Source organism: Ursus americanus, chromosome 12 (genome assembly GCF_024610735.1).
Source record: "Ursus americanus isolate L20-20 chromosome 12, mUrsAme1.1.p, whole genome shotgun sequence".
NCBI classification, from domain to species: Eukaryota; Metazoa; Chordata; class Mammalia; order Carnivora; family Ursidae; genus Ursus; species Ursus americanus.
Genome location: NC_142138.1, coordinates 35,908,200 through 35,932,895, shown reverse-complemented (window position 1 = coordinate 35,932,895; position 24,696 = coordinate 35,908,200).

Sequence of the window (24,696 nt, the reverse complement as noted above, 5' to 3'; positions counted from 1 at the left end):
GGCAGCATGGTGTTGTAGTGAGATCAGCAGGTTTGAGCTCAAGAGAGACCTAAAGTTCGTCTCTCAGTTCTGAAAAGCATTAGTTATGCAAATTTAGTTAATTACCTCCACCTCTCTAAACCACAGTTTCCTCATTTGAAAAATTGGGGTAATAATGCCTAACCCATTGAATCATAAGGCTCAAAAGTGACGATGTTAGACAAGCACTCAATACATAGTAGGCTCTCAAAAATGTTTCATTCCCTTCTATTTTATATTCCATCCAAACACCCAGGAAATGTTTGACTCAAGGATTCATTAACATAGAGAGCAGCCTGAGTAAACCACTTTTTCCCCAGCACTTAAAAATGCTGAGTATCCGGTTGGGGATATGGAATCAAAATGGAATAAAACAGCTTGACAGGAAGATCTCCTCTGTTCACAATTGCTCCCAGGCTTATTGAGAAAGCAGGCACACTAAACCATTCCCCTTATTTCTTCAGGAAGGAATATAAATCTGGAATGTAGGATGGCCAGGAAAGAAGACAGAGGAAGATTAGGGAGCTGCCTGATGAAAGGATAAATCTCCACTTGACTTATGGCCATAGGAAATCTGGGTTAAGGTATTGGGGTTCAGGCCCAAATGCTCTTTTAAAGTATCATCCACAGACACAGGCAGCTTCCTCAAATATACTATTTCATCAGATGATACTAGGAATTGGATTTGGATTATATAGAATTGTTTATATTCAACTACAATTTTAACAACCATATAAGCTAAAAATTCAAAACTTTAGTGGATAGTATTTGACAGAAAGATAGGAGGAAAAATATCTAAATCACAAAGCATTGAACTCCCATATATTAAAGCTGTGGATGATATATTCCCTTACACCTGCCTCCCAGCCAACAACAATAATAACAGCAATGAAGTCTTATAGCCTTCTTACAGTGAGTACCATTACCCCTTTCATAGAAGAAGAAACTGAGATTGAGAGAGTGCACTGTGTTTCATGGTCTCAGTGAATGGACTTAACTGTGCCAAACAGTAGAAAGCATGTTTTCTTTCTTTTCCGAATCAAAGCATCGTTCTAGTTATATGATGATAACATTTTTAACTGCAAAAAAAGACAAAGTTATAACTGACTTTTTTTTTTTTGCTTTCTATGTGAAGCCAATTTAAATCTCCTCTTAAGATCCTTATATAAATTTTAATAAGTAAACTTTCTCTGTGTAGGACATGTAGGAATATTTGGAATTCATTTTCTAAAGAATTCTCTCACCAGTAATTTGTAAAAGTTGCTGGATTGCTAAACTATATTTAGGCCATTACTAAAAATTATGTTGTTTTGAAATGAAATTAGTTAAGTGGAAAATTATTTCCTGTTCAGCTCCAGTTGGTCAGGTCATCATCAACTATATAGTTTCTCCACGGCCAAGTTTCCCCCCGACCCCAAAACTTTATGATGTACATTGAGCTTCAAAGGTGACTGGAAAATTAATTTAGCGAGATCTAAGTTAACTCTTCCCAAAGAGAGGGTGGCTTGTGCATCCATTGGAATAGGCTACATTATGCTGCGGTAACAAATGACTGCAAAAACTCAGTGTTCTAAAACAATAGATTTTCCAGTTAGGCTACATGAGCAGAGAAATTCAACAGGAAGGTTCTGCTCCTCATAGTCATTCAAGGTACCCCAGCACACAGATGCTCCCTCTCAACACACACTGCCACAGTTGCTATGGTAAGTGGGGAACATGGCAAATCACACACTGGCTCTTGCAGCTTGCACCTGGGGGAGACATACTTCACTTCTGCTCATATTTCATTGGCCAAAGCAAGTCTCTGGTATTCCAGGTATTCCACCTTCCCTTGACTGATGGTTTGATGCCATTGGCCTTGCAGTCCCTCTAACAAAGAAAGGTCAAGATACCTACTTCAGAAGAGGCTAAACACCTTTTTGCCAGCCCATAGGTGGCTGCCTTCAAGTTTTGGCAAGATGACATGCTTATTTGCCATGCCAAGGATATGATCTTGTTTTACCTCTTTGACCAAGCCCACAATGACAGAAAGCAACTTGTTTTATGTATTAAGAGCGAAATCTGAAGACAGATTTTTTAAAAGATGTTTACATAAATGTCAGTCATTTGGGGATCGTGAATTCTCCCTTATTCCTTCCATTGGCACTTCAGTTTTTGACTAGCTTGCCTGTAATGGGATAAGCACGAAGACCAGTGTTAGTTTCTACATTAGACGAAAATATGAAGGTACAATCCAGTAATGATTACTTCAAGTTTATAACAAATAATTGCTAGAATAATTCTCTACATTTAAATACATAAAATAATTGTTTTTTAAATGTAAAAGAAAAATACCCTGTTAAAGCGTAGGAACCTTGACTATAAGATAAAATTCAAGGTAGATTAAGAGAAGTATATTGGTTAAACTGGGTGATCACAACACACACAGAGGTAATGGAATATAAATAAAAAGATGTGAGGTTGTAAATATACTTAAAGGAGTATCGGTATAAAATTAACATTTAATATTTGTAACTTTTTAGTAATTTTACTTGTTATTCTTTTTTAAAAGGTAAATAAATATTTATAACCTGTATCTCAGGAAAAGTGCTTATTTTTGTTCAGACTTCATATATTAGGCTACATTGTCTTCTGGTTCCAAGACACCCTCATGTCAGGAACACAGAATAAGGATTTTTAATTGCTAAATATGAACACCTAAGGTAACCAAGTGAGAGTTAATAACAAAATAGCTAGCATCCCCGTGAGAAGCTTCTATTTCTGTTGTTCCCAACATAATAATATTGAATGTCATACAATAGTTTTGCCCTTATTCTATAACACATGTGATTATGTGACAATAACATATTCTTAAGTCTAAGGTAGCCTACCCCTTTTTGGATGCAATCCAAGACAAATTCCTGATATTCTATTTTTTTTTTTTTTTGTACAGCTTTTAGCAAGGCATTAAAAGATCGACATTTAGATGGTATTTGTCCCAGAGGAGTTAGAATACTTCAATACTCTTAAAGTCATCATCATCACACCACAAAGGGAAATAAATTCACCAAAGGAAATACATGCAACAAAGACAATTCTTGCAAGTTAATATTACTCCAAATCCCAATGTAGAGTTTCTTTGAGGTAGATATGATTTTTCCTAGAAATAAAAATCATTCTAGAACAGAACTGTCAGCTTTTTTTTTTTTCTCACTAAAACTACACACCAATAATAAAAGGAGAAGAATAATAAAGGTAGTTGTCTCTATTTAGGTGGGCCCTTGGAAGTAGTAGAGCTTGAGAGTAGAAGGGACACTTTGAGGGCTTGCTCACCTCACTGGTCTGACATCCCAAGAGAGGAAATGAACTACAACAGATGTTTCTTATGTGTCTCTTTGGTTAACCTTTAGGCTGGAGTAGGATTAACCAATTGTGAGGGTGGTGTAGGTGAACTGTGGATATAGAAGAAATATGCTATGGTCTTCTGCATTTCTTAAAACAATTATATGATAAAGAGGCATTTATTTATAAGGGCTGGAAAAGAATGGTTATATATTCAGGTGTAGGACCAACAGTGCCTTCTATGTTACACAGACTTAAAAACATTGCCTTGATTTATTTAAATTAAAAAAGCAAATGTTTACATTATTTTTTACATTTAAATTGTTTGTAACTCTGTCTTTCTAGACTCAAGAGTATACCAAATCTTTGCAGAAATTAACTATGTAGTCTTTGCCTGCTAATTGCCAACTGTGAGTTGATCTTTTAATTATTGCCTAAAGTCATATGTATTGAAGTCACGTAGCAATATCCATTAAAACATTTTGTCCACTCTGCTTGCAGCAGTCTTAATTTGAGCATACAAAATGGGCATCTACTTCCCCCCAACCTGATATCTACATTTATTAAACTTAGTGAAAGTATTTTTTGATAAATCCAGCATCTGGAGTATGTTTCAGGCCTAAGTGCTATAGCGGAAATACTTACGAGCATTAGGTATCCAAATCACATCTTCCAACTTAGAAGACCTATTATAGAGGACCTTGATAAGTTTACATTACTAACTATTGAGAACTATTTATATGTTAGGGACTGGAATTAGTTACTTACATATACAGTATTTCTCATGCTCAAAACTGCCCTCAATAAGTGTATAAACTTATCAGTATGTTAAAGTGAGGATCCTGACGCTGAAAAATTAATTGATTTGCTTAGTCAAACTGCAAGATAACTTGGATTAGACTCCAAGTCTGTTTGAATCCCAGAGACCAGCAAGATTATACAATAACTGCAATCCCCATTTTCTTATCTATCAAATGGAGATTACTATATGTATTCATATGAATAGAGTGATGATTATGTTAAATACTGTATCTGAACAAGCTCAATGGCTAAAATCTTCAAGAGGGACCTATAGTCATACTGCCAGCTGAGACCCCGTACAAGCTGGTGACCCTGGACAAATCATAACTTCACTTTCTCTGTTTTTTTTCATCTGTAAAATGGGCATTATAACAGTACTTTTTCCAAAAGTTTTTCTGTAAGAATAAAGTGAGATTAGATATGTCAACTGCCTAGAATTAGACCTAGAATAAGAATAGTAGGAGCTTAATTAAATATTTGTTATTAAGTATTAATAGTAAAATTAAAATACCTGCTATCACTTGATCTAATATTAAGCATACTTAATAAAGGATGAGGATGAATTTGCTTAGGATTACATAGAGTTCAAAGTCTTGCTTAGAAGTTTGGATATTTCTCCTTATTTTTATTTCTTCATTTTGATTCGAGATTGGAGGACTGATTTTTATCTGCAGGCTTTTTCCAAAACATGTTAGCCTTCTTGATGTAATTTCCTATACATCAATCAGTGTATCATTGGATAATGTGCTGAGGAGTATAGTAACAGCGTCTCAAGAGACAGTGCAAACTCTAAGCGCTCACAGGGGATCTCATTTTGTCATGCTCTTTAAAAATAATCTCTGCGCTTAATTCCCTGCTGCCATCCATTCTATCAGTTCGAGTTGCAAGTGACACTCGGTGACTAAAATTTTTTAAGTTCTGGTATTTTTATATTCTAATTTCAAAAAAACAGATATAAATATATGTGATAAAATGTATGTGCTAGCCTTACTCATTTGAGCCAGCTGGTCCAAGATGGGGTTTTTGGGAAGACTTTAAACTACTAAGCTTAATAAATTCTTTAACTACTTTTTTGCATTTCATTAAATTACACTTGGAAGTGCTTGCTGATTAGCCACTTCACAGAGACTAGTGAAGTTAAAGTTATTAAAATATCTTCAATGCCTTGGAGGAAGTATGTTATTTAGAGAAATAACAAAAACTGAATTGCTTATAATTTTACTCAATGAATGTTGTACCTCCCCCTACCTCCCCTCCCTGCAATGCTTCCATAAGTACAAAGAATCTGGGTGTTCAGGAAGATTTTGTTTCTTATTCTTGTGTATTTTTAGAAATGCTAATGGACCACATTTAAATATAATTTTAAGGGTTCTGAGAATATGTACTTAAAATTAATTTTAAAATATAACATATAGCATATCTCTATTCTTTGGCATGTTTAGACATGAGAAGTATATACACACCAAATATATTATCGATTTTCAAAAAATTAGAACAGAAGAAAAAAATCAAGCTTTAGATTTCACATGGTACAATCTCTCTTTAATGATTCAGAAAGCATTTAAAGATTGAAATGCCATGTGGTCAATATTATGAACATAATTTATCTCTGTAACACTTCTTTACTACAGATTTTTAGAGGTGCCAAATGAATAGCATACTCCAGTTAATCAACTATAATGTTCTTCTTTACAAGAATTCTAATTTAGAGCAGTGATTCTCAAAGTGTCCCCAGACCAGCAACATCAGTGTCATCAGAGAGCTTTGGGCCTTTCCCCAAACCTACTGAATCAGAAATTCTAGGGATGGGGCCCAGCAATCTGTTTATCAAGTCCTCTGGGTGATTCAGATGCAGCTAAACTTGAGAACCACTGAATTAGAGATTTACTATGGAGTAAAAGAAAACATGTGCTGATGACCTTGATCTTTTGGGTTATTGACTATAAAGAAACAATGTCAGGCATTGGGCACATCCCCTTTAAAGTCTGGGTCTTAAGCAGCAATAAATATGGAAGGAGAAATTCTGTTTCTACCAGGGGCAGTAGATAGTTACAAGGCTTGAAGAGCCTCATGAGGAATGTTACTCTAGATTAAAATTTTTATGAACTTATAACCACTCAACAATCCCATCACCTTAGCTTGGCTTCAGGTTTAGGGCATCCCAGGATGTCAGGAGTACTTATAGGGCCTTGGTGGTTATGGATTTCACCAGCTGCCTTAGGAAATTCACTTAGATCTCTCCTATTTCTTTTGCATGAAATAAAGAATGAGGAGCTGTCTAAGGTTTTTTAAAATTAGAACCAAGGATAACTCAAATGACTATAAAATAAACTAAATTTCAGGTGTAGGAAAAAGAAAAGAACAGTTAGTTGATGTAGGGTTACCGGATAAAATACAAGATTCTGTGTTAAATTGAAATTTTAGATAAACCACAAGTGATTTATTTAGTACAAGCATGTCCCGTGCAATATTTGGAGGCATATTTATACTAAAAACAGTATTTGTGGGGCTCCTGGGTGGTTCAGTCAATTGAACGACCAACTCCTGATTTTCTTCAGCTCAGGTCACGATCTTAGGGTCCTGGGATGGAGCCTCACAGCAGGCTCCTCTCGGTGGGGATTCTGCTTGAGTTTCTCTTTCTCCTTCTCCCTCTGCCCCTCCCCCTGCTCACATGCTCTCTTTCTCTCTCTGTCTTTAAAATAAGTAAATAAATCTTAAAAAAAATAACAGTATTGGGTTTTTTATTTGAAATTTAAGTTTAAGACAATTTTCTGTCCTTTTATTTGCTAAATCCAGCAACCTTAACCTTGCCTGGTGTTTCTAGTTAGTCCCCTCAACAACCTTTTGGTAGTGTCATACTTATTGCATTTAGTCAAATTAGGTATTTGTTGTTGTGTTGCTAAGTTCATTCACAGTTTTTTGTTTGTTTGTTTTACTTGTCAAATATATCAATAATATGCAGGCTTTTGAAGTATTTACTTGGTAGAGGAAGACAAAGTATATACTTAAATAATAATTACATATTTTTGTGTGAGTTACTTTCACCTAGAAAATTATCTTGTGTCTTATACGACTTTATTTGATATGAAAACTAAATATGATTCCATTTATCTTTCTACTTTGTAAGAAAAAAGGTAACAAACACAATTAGTTTTGCAAATTTAACATTATTTCAAATAAATTCTAATATTTCCACCATAATTGGTGAACAGTTTTTAAAAGTAAAGAGAATCTTACATTTGAATGATTACAAGAACACCTTTCATTTATCTATTATAGTAGATAAAACCCTTTTATAAATACTATGTCTTTGATTCTTATCACTTTGATTTGTGATATTTGCTGTAAGAGAGTATGTTACATAAATTATGTTTACCAATAAGAAAATTGAGGTGGAGAAATGCTAAGAGATTTTCCTAAGATCATATTCTGAGAGAATGATTTTATTTTTTTAATATGTTTATTTCATTTTTTTAAGTTTTTATTTTCATTCCAGTCATCCAGTGCTCATCAGGACAAGTGCACTCCCTAATCCCCATCACCTATTTCACCCATCCCCCACTTCCCTCCCCTCTGGTAACCATCAGTTGAAATGGTTTTAGAGATATGTTTAAGAGTCGGTTTGTCTTGGTTTGTCTCTCTCTCTTTCTCTCTCTCTCTCTCTCTTTCCCCTTTGCTCAGTTGTTTTATTTCTTAAATTCCATATGTGAGTGAAATTATATGGCATTTGTCTTTCTCTGACTAACGTATTTCACTTAGCATTACCCTTTTTAGCTCCATCCATGTTTTTGCAATGGGAGAACTGTTCTTAATATATATCTGGTAAAAAATAATATTGTGTACTTCTCCTGAGATTAGCACTTCTGCATGCTTACATCATTGACTTCTCTTAGACACCCAGTGTAGAAAAGCAGCAAATTATACTTTTCCCCCTTTTACAAATAAATAAATGTAGGCTCAGAAAAATAACTTGCCCAAGATTATAAGATCATCACATAATAAATGAGAGAGCAGTGACATAAGTATAGAGCTCTATCAACCATGCCATAAGTAGAACCCTTTAGAAGCATAAATAATGAATCTTTTAACAATTTTGTGAAGTTCAGGAGTTGTTTTGTCTTATTTTTAGAAACTATAAACCACGATTGTCTTAAATGTCTTTTTCCCTGTAGTAAATTAACACAATTCATTTAAAACTTAGGAGGAAATAAAATATAGCATAGGACCTTGATTGATAATAAATTCTCTCTATGCAACATTGAGTCAGATGTCAAAAGGCTAAAATTAGTCTTTAAATAAAGACCCAGAGGTTCATAAGACCAGAAGAATTAAGATATTACCAAAAATCCATTTAAGTTCTTGCTTCTGCATAGGATATAGAAAGTTAGAAAGAACATTGCTGCCACCCTCACAACAAGAAAAAGCTAAACAATCTACAAAATGATAAGTTTTTATAGATTCATTAGAGAGCTGAGGATGCAGGACCACCAACTAGTTTGAAATCTAAGAAAAGACAGGCTCCTTCAAGGAGATAGGACATGGGGATCGGCTTGTCTAGAGTAAATAAGTAACATAGGAGGAAAATGGGACCATCATAAAAGGAGGTAATAATTTCATATAAGATATTTAATCAGTTGTGAATGTCAGAGTATGCTAGCATAAAAGTATGGAATTCCTTGCAACTGTAGATAAAAGAGTCAGCAACCAGTCACAGACCCTTCTCCATAGACCTAGCCGTATACTCACAAGAAAGAATGGGGGCTGGGTGAGTAACAGAGACAGCTTCCTTTAGTGGTGAAGGCCTTGGAAAGGGGAACAGTGTGTGCAGGAGAGACATGATGCCAAGATTGGATCATTTTCTCCTATTTCCCCTATGAAGCATAAGTTTTACACCACTGAGGGAAGGGCAACAAACCCTCTTTGGGTCTGCACAGGTTAAAAAGCATTGAGACTAGGAGGAGAGAACAGGAAAAAGCCCTCTACACTGTGGAAAGGCAGAAAATAATCCTGGGTCCCGACCATTAGAGATGGTCTCTCCAGTGGGAGAGTAGCAGTAGAAAACTCTCTTCCACCCAAGACCTATTAAAGATACAAGGCCGAGTTTGGCTGCTATGGGGAGGAAGAACAGTATCACTGAGAAAGCCTCACCCCAGGGGTATAAAGACACAGGCCTTGACTAACACAAAATCTGAATCAAAGCAACAAAGAAACCCCCTGAATACCACCCCTAGGCTAGCAAGCATGAAGAAACAAGTAAATGTAGTCTACTGCTAGAGGAGTTGGAAGAACTTGGAGCTCTCTCTGAGATACATGCCATATGAGAAAGTCTAATGTTGATCACAGAACAGCAACATTGAGTAAGATGTTCTGGCAACCCAATCTCCAACCCAAATACAAGGACACAAAAGGGATTTGATGTCTGTAGTATGCTGAAGCTAATAATAGGAACAACAGCAACAAAAACAACAATGATAAAATCTAGCTCATTTCCTAACCAGATTGACTCAATCTGCCCACAATAAAGGCTAAGCAGAAGAGGCATGCTCATTGTCAGGCATAACTACTACTTATTTTAGCTTTACTGTCCTGTGTGTTATGCCTAGTTTTTGATATAAAATTACATGGCATGTGAAAAAGAAAGAAAAAAAAATACACCGTCAAAGGACAATGCATCAACCCGATCAGACTCGGATAGGCCCAGATTTTGGAATTATCAAACAGAATTTAAACATATGTACATATACAGACAACCTTGAAAAAATAGTCCAGAGCAAAGGACAGTCATCTCTCTGCTTGTGAGACATATAGAAAAATGGATACCAGTGGAGAATTGCCAACAATATACATTTCTCATTTCTACATTTTCTTGGCTTCTAGTGGTATTTATCTTCAGTGCACCACTCTATTGGCCACTCTGACAGAAGCTAAGACCAACTCCATTCAACTATCATGTAGCATTTAATTAAGGTTGTTATCTATAGGACTTTGAGCAGAAGGGTTAGTCCAACTAGCATTATTGAATTTAGGGATGACCCCAGGCTCCTGGAATGAACTAGCTGTTTTTTCTTGGAAAAAAAGCTGGTGGCTTTATCCTTAAGTTTCTGTATTAACTTGCCCCTTTGGCCTAAAGCATTAACTCAGGTATAGCAGGTTGTATTAGTGGTTGCACTAACTCCATATTGGTCCACAAGGAGCAAACCTGGAGCAATTCTATATCCATACAAAACCTAGACAATAAGTCGAGACTGAACTAAATGCCATTCAGGATTGAGGTAATGTCTTTGATTACTTCCTTTAGTTAGGGGACAATTTCCTTCCCACCTTTTCTAATTGGATGACATCATCATAGAGTTAAATACCTAATGGATTGTCATAAATTATGAGTTATATATCCCTCTAGGAAGTTCTCCTAAGTAACCAAGGATAGTCTCAGTTTGGATAGATCTTTGCAGTCATCTGTTAATTTCTGGCTTCCATAGAGTCCCTGTAATAAAATGATATTTGCAATTATTGGGCACCTCAAGTGGGCCTTTCCTCAGTAGGAAGACACATTGACATTGCATCCAAGTAACCTCCTGACTGGCAGGCTGGGAAACCTTAGGATTCCCAGATAACCGATATAATTGAAGCCAGTCCTTTTCTTTTGGAGAGACTATTTGAGGCAATAAGTCCAACTGAGCATGTTTAAATGCATGACCAGCTAGTTGGCATTTATCCACCCTGCAAAATGACTGAGTAATGGCAATAATAATGAAGATGGGAAAGATATCAGGAGTTTTGATAGATGTTTTGTGTTGGAAATGTAGGGACTGGGGCCAACCCATATGGTTTCTAATACTTAGTAAGTTTAGGAAACTGGTGGTTACGTTGTGTCAGAGCCATGTGTTAGGGGATGGCAGAACCAGTAGTCAATCACATTTAAGGTGCTTGCAACAGCTTGGGAAAGCTTCATCAGGGCCTTTTTCTTCATGAGTTAAGCTTCAAAGGTGATTTTGAAAGACAGAAATCATTAATATTGTTTCCTCCCCTATAAATCCTGGAATCTGAGATGTTCTCTCTATAGATGCCAAGGCTTTGTCTTCCCTCTTTCACCCCCAAATGGGTTTCTATTCCAGTAGTCATAACTTTATCTTTTTTGCAATCGTCCTCTGTTTCACCAGACCTTTTTTTCAGAAGGAATAAGTGCAAGCAGAACAGGACATTTTTATAAAACTAACAAAAATCTATTATGTCTCCCACTTTTGGGATGTATGGACTGCTGTAGGGGCTCTTGGAGAGAAATGTCATTAATAGTGTAGTCATTTCCTTATGATATAAGATTATGCCAATTCAATAGGAGAATCTGAACCAAAATCATTTGAATTATCTACACCTCTTTTGGCCAGGTTGACACTCAGAAAGTGTACCAAATAGGCTTGTACAATATTGCTATTAGGGAAAAGAAAGAAGAATCATGCCCAGGAACGGCTAGGACAAAATATCAAATTTTCAAATTAGATCTCGATAGTCCTCATCATTTTCATCCTGACTATTACCTAGGAAGTGATCTAGGGAGATTGATCCCTTTCTGGAGATAGCCACATTCAGTGACTAAACTACCTTTGTAAGGAAAAGATAAGGAAAACTGAGTCAAAAATATTTCTCAGTTAATTTTTGAGGAAGCTCTTTCAGTGCTCAAACTTTCCGGATACCTACGGATGATGCAAGCTTGCAAATCCATCAGCTTTGTTGGGTGGATCATCAGACTGCAACTGATTCAGAGAGCTGCAAACATGACACTGGTTAGGATCAAGGACTAGAGTAGTGTGGCCAGAGTTGGCTCATTGGACTGGAAGAGCAACACAGTGACCTGAAGAAGTGAAGGCAGCAGTGAGGCATCACTGGTAGCCCATAAAGAGATGAAAGGTCTGACTTAGTCAATTTATCAGGAAGGAATGAAGACAATGCCCCCTGAGATGTGGCTTCCCTCACCATGAGAATACGGGTCAACTTTATGAGGAATCAGAATTTCTGACATGCACTGGTAATTTCCCCATCAGAGACATAGAATCTTTTACTTTGCGCCGGTCTACAATAATGGGATATGTAGCCATGCCTGGTAGCAGAATGGATCTGGGCAGCAGTGGTGACAATTGGGGTGTGTAGGTTTTGATTCTACTCAGTCACATCAGAGAATGGGATCTTACCATGCACGTGAGCGACCCATACACTTTGACCTATAGCAGGTATTTACTTGTGTAGTTTACAGAACTACAGAAAAAAGGTATGCTTCATCCATGAGTTTGGAGCTTTCTATAAGAGCTAGACCATCAGCAACAAGTCAGTAAAAGTATAGCAAAGTTCATTAAAGGAAATAGTGGCTAGAGGTGTGACGACGGCTTTGAATTCGGTCCGCAGAGTGGTGCGACCATATGCATTACTGATTCTGTCCAGCTGACGCTGAAGCTGAATGGTTACAGCAGCCCAAGGGACAACATCAGGTTTCAGCCTAGCAGAGCCATCAATGAATGCTGCCCAGACTTTTAGGGAGCCTCTGTGAATTGAGAGCCCCTTGGAGCCAATGGCTTTTCTTCACATGGAGGAATGGCATATAAAGTTTCTCACAGAGGAATAGCTATCACTTATTCTTATAAAGCCAAGATGCCTCTGAGACCAGCTGTGTTTTAAATATACCATTTACAATGCAAGGCTGGCTGGGCCTTCCCACCTTGTTAGTTGAGTCCAAGTTGATATACACTCAAATGGAAATATCAGGCAGGAGTGTCACTAGAGTTCCATGGGTCAGGAGTTTAGTTTTGACAAGAGCCCAGTAGCAAGCTAATAGTTGCTTTTCAGGAAGGGTGGTAGCTGTGTCAAGGAGGCAATAAGTCCAAACCCTAAAACAGCTCCCTTGAGTGGAAGTTGCCTTTCTTTGACAGAAGCCTATAATTGGCAGAGTCATTAGTCACAGAGACTTGCAATTCAAAAGGGGTCATTAGGGGAGTAGAGCCCCAAATGTGCCACAGCTTCCTGGACAGCTTCCAACACAGCCCGTTGTTTGGGCCCCACTTAAACCAGGCTGATCTGTGCCTTAGCCAATATAAAGAACCACGTAGAATGCCCAGAGGAGGCACATACTGTCTCTAATTCCCAAGCAGTCCAGCAAGGGGTTTGGACTCATTTTGTTGGTGGGAAACTGAAATAACATTTTTTCCTTGACTGCTGGGGGATGACATTATGAATCTGCCCATATAGTCTCAGGAAGCTTTACTTGGTGACTCATATGATGCCTTATCATTGTTCCAGTGGGAAGCACTCAATCTTCCAAGGCTGCTTGCTATGCAAACATGCTTGAAAGATAGCCCGGAAGAAAGGACAGTCAGTGTCTCTGCTTGCAAGAAATGCAGAAACATGAGAACCCATGGAGAATTGTCTCTCAGTACTTTACACTAAAAAGAATGAATTTTACTTCATGTAAATTATACCTGATTTTTAAAAAAGTTCTTTTAAACTTCCGTTCAAGAAATTAGGGAGGATGGGAGTATGAGGTAATCTGGAAATTATTTCTTCTCTGTTGTCAAGAGATTTATTTCCTATGTGAGTCTTTTTAAACATATAATTGGATTGGAAATAAAACAAAAACAACAAAACCGTGTGTGTTCTTAAGTGAAGGGACCTAATAAGCTCTTAAATGCCATTAGCACTAATTCATTAAATTGAGTTCAGTCAGCTTTATGTACCTTGAGAAATCTACTGAGATGAGTGAATACATATCCCTTGATATTGCCATTACTGATTATTCTCAGAAAAGGCAAAATTTATGAAGATTCATTTGTTTATAGTCCATGGGATCTTATATTATCAGGAAGAAATAAGTCTTGAAGAATTCCACGAGAAGAAGAGAAGTTCCTGTAATTTATTCCTCTGAAACTCAACATTTTGCTAGTATAAAAATCAATTATTCTAGATTACTTCGCAAAGGCTTTTGGGTCTTTGGCCCATATCAGTGATTCTCAACTCTAGCTGCACATAAGCATTTTCTGGGGCGCTTTACAAATAATGATGCCAGACTTCATGCCTACTGATTCTGATTTAATTGGTCTGGGGTGGGGTTCATGCACTGTTTTTTTTTCAAAATTCCCCTAAGTTATTCCAGGGTTATGACCAGAGTTGAGGACCACTGGCCAATGCAATGGAATATGCTGCCATGTTATTCTCTTTAGCTATCTGGTCTGTGAGAAGATTTCTAATACAAACCCTTAGTGTTATTTAACTATCTGAAAAGTAAAGTACACAGAACATTTAAAAAATTTTATTGGCTTTGACTTTAAAATTCAAAATGAAAGGTGAGACTCAAAATATTAATTCATTTCAGCTTTTTAATTTTGGAAGTGGAGGAGGCAAATCAGAACCTTCTGGATTACTTTTTCAAATTAAATTTTTTAATAATAATTTTTTATTAGATTATGTTAGTCACCATACAGTACATCCTTAGTTTTTGATGTAAAGTTCCATGATTCATTACTTGTGTATAACACCCAGTGCACCATGCAATACGTGCCCTCCTTACTACCTATCACCAGCCTATCCCATTCCCCCAACCCCCTCCCCCCTGAAGCCCTCAGTTTGTTTCCCAGAGTCCATAGTCTGTCATGCTTCATTCCCCCTTCTGATTACCCCCCTTTTTTTATCTCTTTCTTCTCCTACCAATCTTCCTACCTCTTATGTTCCATAAATGAGTGAAACCATATGATAATTGTCTTTCTCTGCTTGACGTATTTCACTTAGCATTATCTCCTCCAGTTCCATCCATGTTGCAGCAAATGTTGAGAAATCATTCTTTTTGATAGCTGAGTAATATTCCATTGTATATATGGACCACATCTTCTTAATCCAGTCATCTGTTGAAGGGCATCTCGGCTCCTTCCACGATTTAGCTATTGTGGACAGTGCTGCTATGAACATTGGGGTGCATATGGCCCTTCTCTTCACTACATCTGTATCTTTGGGGTAAATACCCAGTAATGCAATTGCTGAATCATAGGGTAGCTCAATTTTTAACTTTTTAAGGAACCTTCACACTGTCTTCCAGAGTGGCTGTACCAACTTGCATTCCCACCAACAATGTAGGAGCATCCCCTTTCTCCACATCCTCTCCAATCAAATTAAAATAGCCATGTTTCCAACAGGAGAGTCTAATATTTGGAAAGGAATTTAAGTGGGAGAGGGAGAAATATATAATAAGAGTTCCCCCACATGATTCTGGTCCTTACTATGGCTACCACCACCCCATCTTTTGTGGAAAACCACTGATTTATCTCTTTTCTTCTAACTTGCCAAAGGAGTTAGATATGCTAAAACCACCGTGGTCAGCCCCAAGTCTCTACCCTCTTGTTATGTAATCAGATTAATTATTTGAGAAGACCCAAAATACAAACCTGACAAGAGAAACAGTATTGGTTAAGAGAGACACTGCGAATTAGAGAATTTAGGCACAGAAATAGCCAAATGCTTCCCTACTCTAAAAAATGCATAACTTTATTCTAGGAATAGCCACAAACTTGTGCTTAAATGTAAAATGTAAAATTTATACAATGAAAAGAAATGACATTATTAGTAACTTAAAAGTATCATATTCTGGAACCCAAACTTCTCAATGAAGTTTCTAAACTAACTCAGATGAAGTCATAAAGAAACTTCCATTACTTTGAAACCTAAAAATAAAAATAATAATAATAATACAGTTTCAAAACTTCCTTTCTATGTATACACTGTGCTATTGTCTTGCTTCCAGAGAGAAGTAGAAGGTGATTTAGAGTCTTTCAATTCCTTCCTACACAAAGTATGCTCTACAACCAGGAGCAACTTATCACCTCAGGACTTGTTAGAAATCCAGAATCTCGGGGTCCCTGGGTGGCTCAGTCGTTAAGTGTCTGCCTTTGGCCCAGGGCCTGATTCCAGGGTCCTGGGATCAAGCCCCACATCGGGCTCCCTGCTTCTCCCTCTCTCACTCCCCCTGCTTGTGTTCCCTCTCTCGCTGGCTGTCTCTTTCTCTGTCAAATAAATAAATAAAATCTTTAAAAAAAAAAAAAAAGAAAGAAAGAAAAAGAAATCCAGAATCTCATGCTCCACCCCAGGCCAACTGAATCAGAATCTGCATTTTAACACAATCTGCAAGCAGTTCTTATGTACATTAAAATTTAAGAAGCATTGGTCTAGGCCACTGCTTTTAAGATGGTCATCTAAACTGCTCTCTAGAAACACACAGTAGTGCCTATAAATGTCTGTAAAACAAATAGCGCACAAAATAATCCATTTCAAAGAATTATTTAAAAAAGACAAACAGAAGAAATTTAGAAACCTCTTTAGCTCTTTTCTTAAACCATCGAACAAGATCCTTACCAAAGAACAGGGTGGGATTTCCATCTTTCTCTTTGAATGAAGTCAATAGATGACGGAGCCGGAGTTAGCTTGCTGGTGGGGGCATCATGTGTTTTGTTGCTACTCTTTTTATCTCTGTTTCCCATTTCTATTTCAGAAAGTGAACACAACAGGCTGCAATTTGCTAACAAGAGCAAGTGCAAACTGCTCTTGGGGAAAAGAAAAAAGGAACAAAACACAACCATAGCCTCCACCTGTTCTTTTTATTTCATATCAATGCTACATAATGTTTTTTGTCCAGATAACGAACATCAAGGAGAAGCAGTGGGAGAGAAAACTTTAAACTTAGTTGTGTCACCTTAAATAAATAAATGCCCCTATATTCTCCAGAATGGTAATTAAAATCAAGCTAATTTCCAAAAGCAGCCCCGATTTAAACAATTAACAGTAATTATAATAAAATAATAACAACAATAAGAAAAATATTTAACAGCTTTATTCGTTCTTACTGGTACATCTGAACATTTCATCATATGAGTTTTCCCACTTTTATTAGCATCTTCTATATCCCCTTTAGTTCATACTGTGACCTCCAGGCGAGAATGCTTTCATATAATTTTTCACACCCAGTTAAGTGATGAATGTTATCATGAGAGTAAAACTCTAGACTTTATGTTAAGATTTGTACAGTAAGTATTTTGAACTGGAGACCATTATGTCATGTACGTAACATTTTCACAAGCTGGCAGCCAAAGGATTTTTTTTCTTTTCATAATGCATAAAACACAGAATTTAAAATTTTCCAATTTATATAATTTGGTCTTGGTCAATAATTATGCCACTAATAAACACCATGCCTGAGAGTAACATGGAGAAAATGCATTTAGTAAAACCCTTGGCAAGCTGTGCCAATCTGTGGACCATGTACAATGTAAAAGGCCAAGCCCTAATAAAGACCATGCTTTAGAAAGAATGCAGTGCGGACTGGCCTGATATACAAGGAAACAAGTCTGCCCTCTCAAAGTAACACCTTGTGCCAAAACTCATAATATGAGATGCTTGGCTCAATGCCACTATAGTAGATTCCACCTAAAGCCCTTGTATTTCTGCAATGGCTTTAGGCCAATCTTCTAATCTCCATAAATAAATGATTGAAAAATGTAAACTATGAAAAGAGAAATTAGAATAACATATTTAATTAAATCACTAGTTTGTTTTGTTTGCTTATTTTTGCCTCCTGTGACCACCTCCCTTTTTCTTGTTTCAGAGGAGCAATTTTGCATTATATGGGTTTAGAAAAGAAAAAACAGCTGGACTTTCATTATGCCTTAATTTAATGATTCTATTTTCCTAACTCTGTTCCAGTCTGATTGTGGTTTCATGCCCTTATCAATGGTAGGAGAAATAGAAGTTTATGAAATGCTACTCTTTTGGGAAATGGTAGGGGGCTGGGATGATTCTTTCATTACAAAAGGAAATTTAAATAAATTGGGATCTAGAAAGTTATTGGCCTGAAGGTTACTATATAAATCAAAGTTAGATTATTCAGAAAAAGATTGGTGTCAGATTACAGTTATGAAGTTTAGCCTGCAATAAAAAAAAACTGAGGGGACAAAAGAAAGTATTTTTAATAGTGCCTAACACAGCCTGTAACACCTATTATTTATTGATTAAATTAATGAATGAATAAGAATTGCAGTATCATTTTGCATATGTATTAAATTATAATTTATATTTCAATTGTGCTGTCTAATAAAATTAAATTATGATCTAATGGAAATATCATTGTTTTATCTTATGCTACTTTTTGGCAACTTTTGACACAGTGGACCACAGGCTTCTCCCAATGCCCTCCTCTTTTGGAATCCATAATTCCATGGTATCCTAATTTTTTTTGTTTGTTTGTTTGTTTTACTTCACTAGCTGTTCTCAATGCATTTAGCAAACATTTACTCTTCTACTCTATCACTAAATGGTGGAAGCCTTCTGAAAAAATTTCAAATTTATATCTTCAGTCCATAGCTCTCTTCCAAACTTGAATCTTGTAGAACCAAAAGTTCAATTGTCTTACTAACTTGGAGTCCCATTGGCTCACAGGTATTAAAATTCACATATTTAGGAGGGCAATAAAAATTGGTCTCCCAGTCTTTTCTATCTCACAAAGTGGGACCATCACATACCCAATTATTTCAGCTGAAAACCTAGGCAGAAACCTATGCTTGATTTCTGCTTTTCTTTACCCCCTCCCTAATATATAATCCATCAGCAATCACTATCACTTTTAGCTCTATAATATATCTTAAATCTATGCACTTTTCTCCATCCCTACCTTCAATCCTAAACCTTTATCATCTTGCTGCTGGGTTACTGCTAAAACCTATGTTTGCATGTCTACTCTTTTCCACTTCCAATCTCCTCTCTCCAAGCAACCAGAGTGGTTATAATTTTCACTAACTTCCTTAAAACAGTTCCATGGCTTCCCACTAAAGTCAGGAAAAATCAACTCAACTGCTTGACCTCTGAGATCTTGCACATACTGCCTTCTCCCACCTCTCCAACCTTGGCTCATGTCACTCTCCCCCTAGCTTCCCAGGTGGCAGCCACTTTGGCCTCCTTTCATGTTGCATGTGCTAAAATATTTCCTTCTTCAAGGTCTCTCATTTCTTTTTCTCTTTGTGATGTTTCTCCCTCTACTCTTGCTCTTGGCATGGCTGGCTTCTTCCTATACTTAGGTCCCAAATTATCTCCTTGTCTTCTCTGACTATTCTCTCTATAGTATTGCCATAACATTTTTTTTTCCTGTCATGGCTTTTCAACCATCATGGTTACTCTCTGTCAATTTCTGATTTGCTTCACAATATTTATCACAATCCATAAGTATCACTTTCCTTTCCTCTTTTCCCCACTTAAATGTAAGCTTCCTGAGGATAAGAAGCTTGTTTGTCTTGTTTCATCTCCTATGTCTTACAGATTGCAGATGTTCGGTAAATAATTGTTACATAAATGAGGCTCTGAAAGAGTACTTCTCAGTAGTACTTTAATTTCACAAATTACCATTCATTTTATTTCCTTAACATCTCAGAAGGTAGCAGAACTAACACCTTCCTCCCTCCCTTCTTCTTTCTTTCTTTCCTTTCTTTCTTTCTTTCTTTCCTTTCTTTCTTTTCTTTTTCTTTTCCCCTTCCTTCCTTCCTCCCTTCCTTCCTTCCTTCCTTCCTTCCTTCCTTCCTTCCTTCTTTTTCTTTCCTTCCTTCCTTCCTTCCTTCCTTCCTTCCTTCCTTCCTTCCTTCTAAATTGTACCATGTCTAAAAATTTCATATTGTATGAACTTACAGGGAACTACTTTCTCCTCTTTGGGATAAGCGGTGGTGGTAATCATTGGAAATGATTATTTTAATCATAGTTTAAATTGTTAAATATGGAAGTGCTTAAATAAAAAATTGCAGACGCCCCCCTAATTTGGGGGTTCAGGTTGATTATACCTCAAAGACGAACTGTATAGTACCAAATTATGGTATTATTATTGTTATTATTATTATTTGCTATCTGTTGAGTTCAAGTAGTGAAGTTAGCTATGTAGAGAGCTATTCAGAAAAAAACATAGGACTTGCTACAAAAGCTGTAGACGGTTCAAGGCTTGCTTTTCTACTCCTCCCATATCTCTGTTTCTTCTTCATTTCCTTTCCTTCACATCCTTGTAAGGCTAAGATATTCTGAGCATTCTCAGTGTTCTCTTCAGCAGATGTTAGCATGCATATGCTAATTCAACATACTTCCTTCCTACTTATCCCTACATTCACAACATCTTCAGTGTTTCTAAACAAAAACACTTGAGCTATCCAGATCAAAATACTGAGATATATATATATATATATATATATATATATATATATATATATATATGAAAAACTTAGCTACAGGGAACTGCATTTTTTTTCCTGACAAGTTTTGAATTTCCTGTAAAATTGCTGAAGGTCTAAGTTTGAGTTTTCTCAGAGTTTTCATCAGTGTGTGGGTATCAAGAAAGGGAAAGATTTATATCTGATAAGAAAATAAAACAATATGTGTTTTTACATAATTATTTAAAACTGTTGTTCATGTGGAGAATTACTCATGTGATAAAGAATATATCCAAACAAGTGACTAAAACAACCTGAAGCTGTGCCCTGAAAAATCAGCCTTGAAACATTTCTCAAAATTAGCAATTTTTTCAGGAGGTATTTTTATCATTCTACTTTCCATGTCCTGAATTTGCATATTTGTTTATTCATTTATCCATTAGTTCAACATTTATTAAGCACCCATTTTGTACAATAAACCATATGCTTTGTAAAGTATGAAGACTCAGGAACTCTCCTCAAAGAGTTTATATTTCAGGTGAATAGACCATTCAAAGTTAAACAAGGCCATTAAGAAATGTAGAAATAAAATGATTTCATTTGGATCTTCAAGAAGTAATAAGATCTGATGGATATTTGGCATTAAGAGACAGAAGGAGGGGCGCGTGGGTGGCTCAGTTGATAAGCTCAATTGATTTAGCTCAGGGCGTGATCCCGGCGTTCTGGGATCGAGCCCTACATCAGGCTCCTCCACTGGGAGCCTGCTTCTTCCTCTCCCACTCCCCCTGCTGTGTTCCCTCTCTTACTGGCTGTCTCTCTCTCTGTCGAATGAATAAAAAATAAAATCTTAAAAAAAAAAAAAGAGACGGAATATGATGAGCAAAGTCAGAGATGAAAAAGCAAGAGAAATTGTGCTCAAAAATAAATAGAATAGTTTGCTTGGAAATAAAATATAGAAAGATAATAATATGAATAAGATAAAAATAAAACTATATACTGAGACCGACTTAAGGAAAACCATTAATGTTAGCAAACCTATATACTTTATTCTATAGGAAATGAAAAATCATTGATAGTGCTTAGGTAGGAAAAATGCTTGACTACATGTGTTTTTACAGGATTAAGATGACAGACAAGATGGATTATAGAGAAGTTATTTAGAGACAAAGAGATCAAATAAGTAACAAAGTATAACAGACAACCAAGATGGTAATTAGGAAGTCAACTGTTAAATGAATAAAAGGGAATAGATGTGATAAATATTACAGATGTAGGATGGATTTGGAAATGAATTAGACATGGATGTAAAGGAAATGGAGATTTTGAACTTGAATGCATATGGTGATGCTTTCCTATAAATGATATTTGACAAATCAAAAGAAATACAAGTATGAGGGTGAGGATAATAAAATCATTCAACGCACGTTATGTGTGTAAATATATCCAGTTGACGGATGGTAATGTTGGACTCAAACTGGAATGGTAATTGTGGGAATAGGGCTCTAGAGAAAGAATTGTTAGTTCTTCTGAGCTCACTTTCATTTCAGAAGTGCCTGCAAGTACTTTAACTTCTCCAGAGCTATTTGGTGTTCCAGGGTTACTAAAGGTTATTTGGCCCAGTTACCCATGAACTAGGAAAGTGCCCTTCTCTCTCTCTCTTTTTTTTTTTTTTTTTTTGCACTGCCCTAGCCAATAAGAAACACTTTAAATGTTATAATTACCATAAGAAACTCATGAAACAAGTACTAATATTACCAATATTTTATAATTGAGGAAATAAAGTCATAGAGTAAGTAAGTTGCTCATGATCACACAGCTAGTGAAAGGCAAATCTAGAATTCCTACTCAAGGTCTTCAATCTACAGTTAAATCCCACCAGGCATCTTGAGTCTCCCACAAGCAGAATTGTCACAAGTCATTCACACCTGAAATTAGTCTCGTGGCTCTAAACCTGTTGCTAGGTTCATGGAGTGTGTGTTATTGGTTTTCATGTATCTACTGAGCTTTAGGCTTCACCATCAACTCTGTTTAGTTTTCTAAATGAGGTTCAGTTTGTTTTGTGACATTGGGGGCCTGCCCCATTCTCAGCTGGAGTCTCACTTATCCTGGCATAATTTTTTCTGCCTTCCTCCACAACGGATCAGACCTTGATCTTCATAACTCCAGTCAATAGCTTGGGACTTTCTTCAACCCAGTTTACTGGTGTTAGAAGCATAGTTCTATAACTCATCTCACTTTGCTTAGAGATTCTGCATCTCCCTCACCAGAGAAAATCCTGTTAAAAACCAGACAAGTGACTAAAGGAGAGCTGAGTTGCCCCCTCCTTCTCTGAGGCCAGATGGTAACTTTGACTAGCTTTATTCCTGCTCATGTCACACTTCTGCAGGCCCACTGAGGAGTGCAGTTAATCTTGCATTGTACTGGGTATGACATAACAAACTTAAGGTTGATATAGTCAAGAGGGTGTTTAATGGTCTTATCCTAGAAATGCCATGTTGGGCATGTTTCTGATTAATAAGGGTAATATTTTGGGGCACCTGGCTGGCTCAGTCAGTTAAGCATCTGACTCTTGATCTCAGCTCAGGTCTTGATCTCAGGGTCATGAGTTCAGGCCCCGCAGTGAGGCTTAAAAAAAATAAAATAAAATAAGGGTAATATTTTTCAGGTCAGATACCAAACAATAAGTATATTTTTCTCTCAAAAAAGCATTCTCATTAGAGTCTTGCCATTGCTACAGCACAAGGCAGAATACAAAGAAAGATGACTGAGAGACTCACAGAATAGTGTGAGGAGATAATGTAGCTTAGGAGAAAAGCAATGGACATTGAAACTTGTTTTACGACACTATGCAAGCAAATTTCTCCTGTCAGTTTACTTAAATGTAAACTGAAAATAACTGTTCTGTATGGCTTTTGTGAGACTTAAATGAGATAATTCTTATAAAATACCAAGTATAGTTCTTAAGGTTTGAGTCTAAATAAATGGCAGCCATTATCATCCTTACCATTACTTTTATTATTAGGCAGAGGTTCAGTCCATGAAAAGAGAAGCTATTTATCAGTGATAAGAACTAGCATCTGGCAATTTGAAAACCATTTGGAAAGGAAACAACCTTCAATATAGATGATAATCATTAAACTTAAAGTTCACTTTAAGCAATTCTAAATGGAGAGATGCAGAATTTTCTGCAAATAGAAAAAAAAACAGAAAGAAAAAAGTGACATACTGGCCTAGAAACTTAGAGGAAAAAAACAAAACAAAACATGTGACACAGCGAATTCCTGTAGAATTTGAATAATGAAAGGCTGGGAGAAATCTACGTTATATTAACAAACAAACAAACAAACAAACAGAACAACCACAAACTGTTTAGTGAGAAGCAGAACTTAATATCAGAACCTCACTACATTGTGTTCTAGTGGGTATGATTAGGCTTAGATACTTTTATCATTTAGCTCTATGCACTTTCATCCTTTAGTGTGGATTGTTTTATTAATTGCCACGAGGTCTTCATGAAGTGCAGAGGCTGTTACCTGGACAAGATAGACATTATTTGCTCTTAAGATTTTCAGGTTCTTACTGAACAAATTAAGTGGCTGTACCTTTGCAGAATGGGCATGCTATTAATTGTTAATGAAGTAAGCCCTTCAGAAGACGCTTATATGGTGTTCATAACATTGAGTCACCCAGTTGCTTCTTTAAAAGAGAGTATTGATGGGGCGCCTGGATGACTCAGTCAGTTGAGCATATGCCTTCAGCTCAGGTCATGACCCCAGGGTCCTGGGATGGAGTCCGCATTGGGCTCTCTGCTCCTGCCTACTGCTCCCCCTTACTTGTGCTCTCTCTTATTCTCTCTCTGTCAAATAAATAAATAAAATCTTTTTAAAAAAATTAAACAAAGCAGAATTGAAAAGACCTCTTTTAGCTTATAAAAAGTGTATCAATAAGTATAGGGTGGGTTAGGCTGAGTAACAAACAACTCCAAAATTGTATTGGCTTACAGCAATAAAAGTGGTTTCATTTTCACCTATATTACATGCCAGCTGAGAAACAGCTATAGCTCTGTTCCATGTGATTTTCACTCCAGGATCCTGGCTAACAGTGTAACAGTGTCTATCATCAAAGAAGGAAAAGGAAAAGAGACTTGAGGTAATCACATATTGGTTCTTCTTCTTCCTCCTTTTTTTTTTTAATAGTTGACACACAATGTTACATTAGTTTCAGATGTACAACATGATTCAACATCTCTATACATTATGCTATACTCTTAAGTGTAGCTCCCATCTGTCACCATAAACACTATTATAATATCATTGACTATATTCCCCATGCTGTGCTTTTAATTCCTGTGACTTTT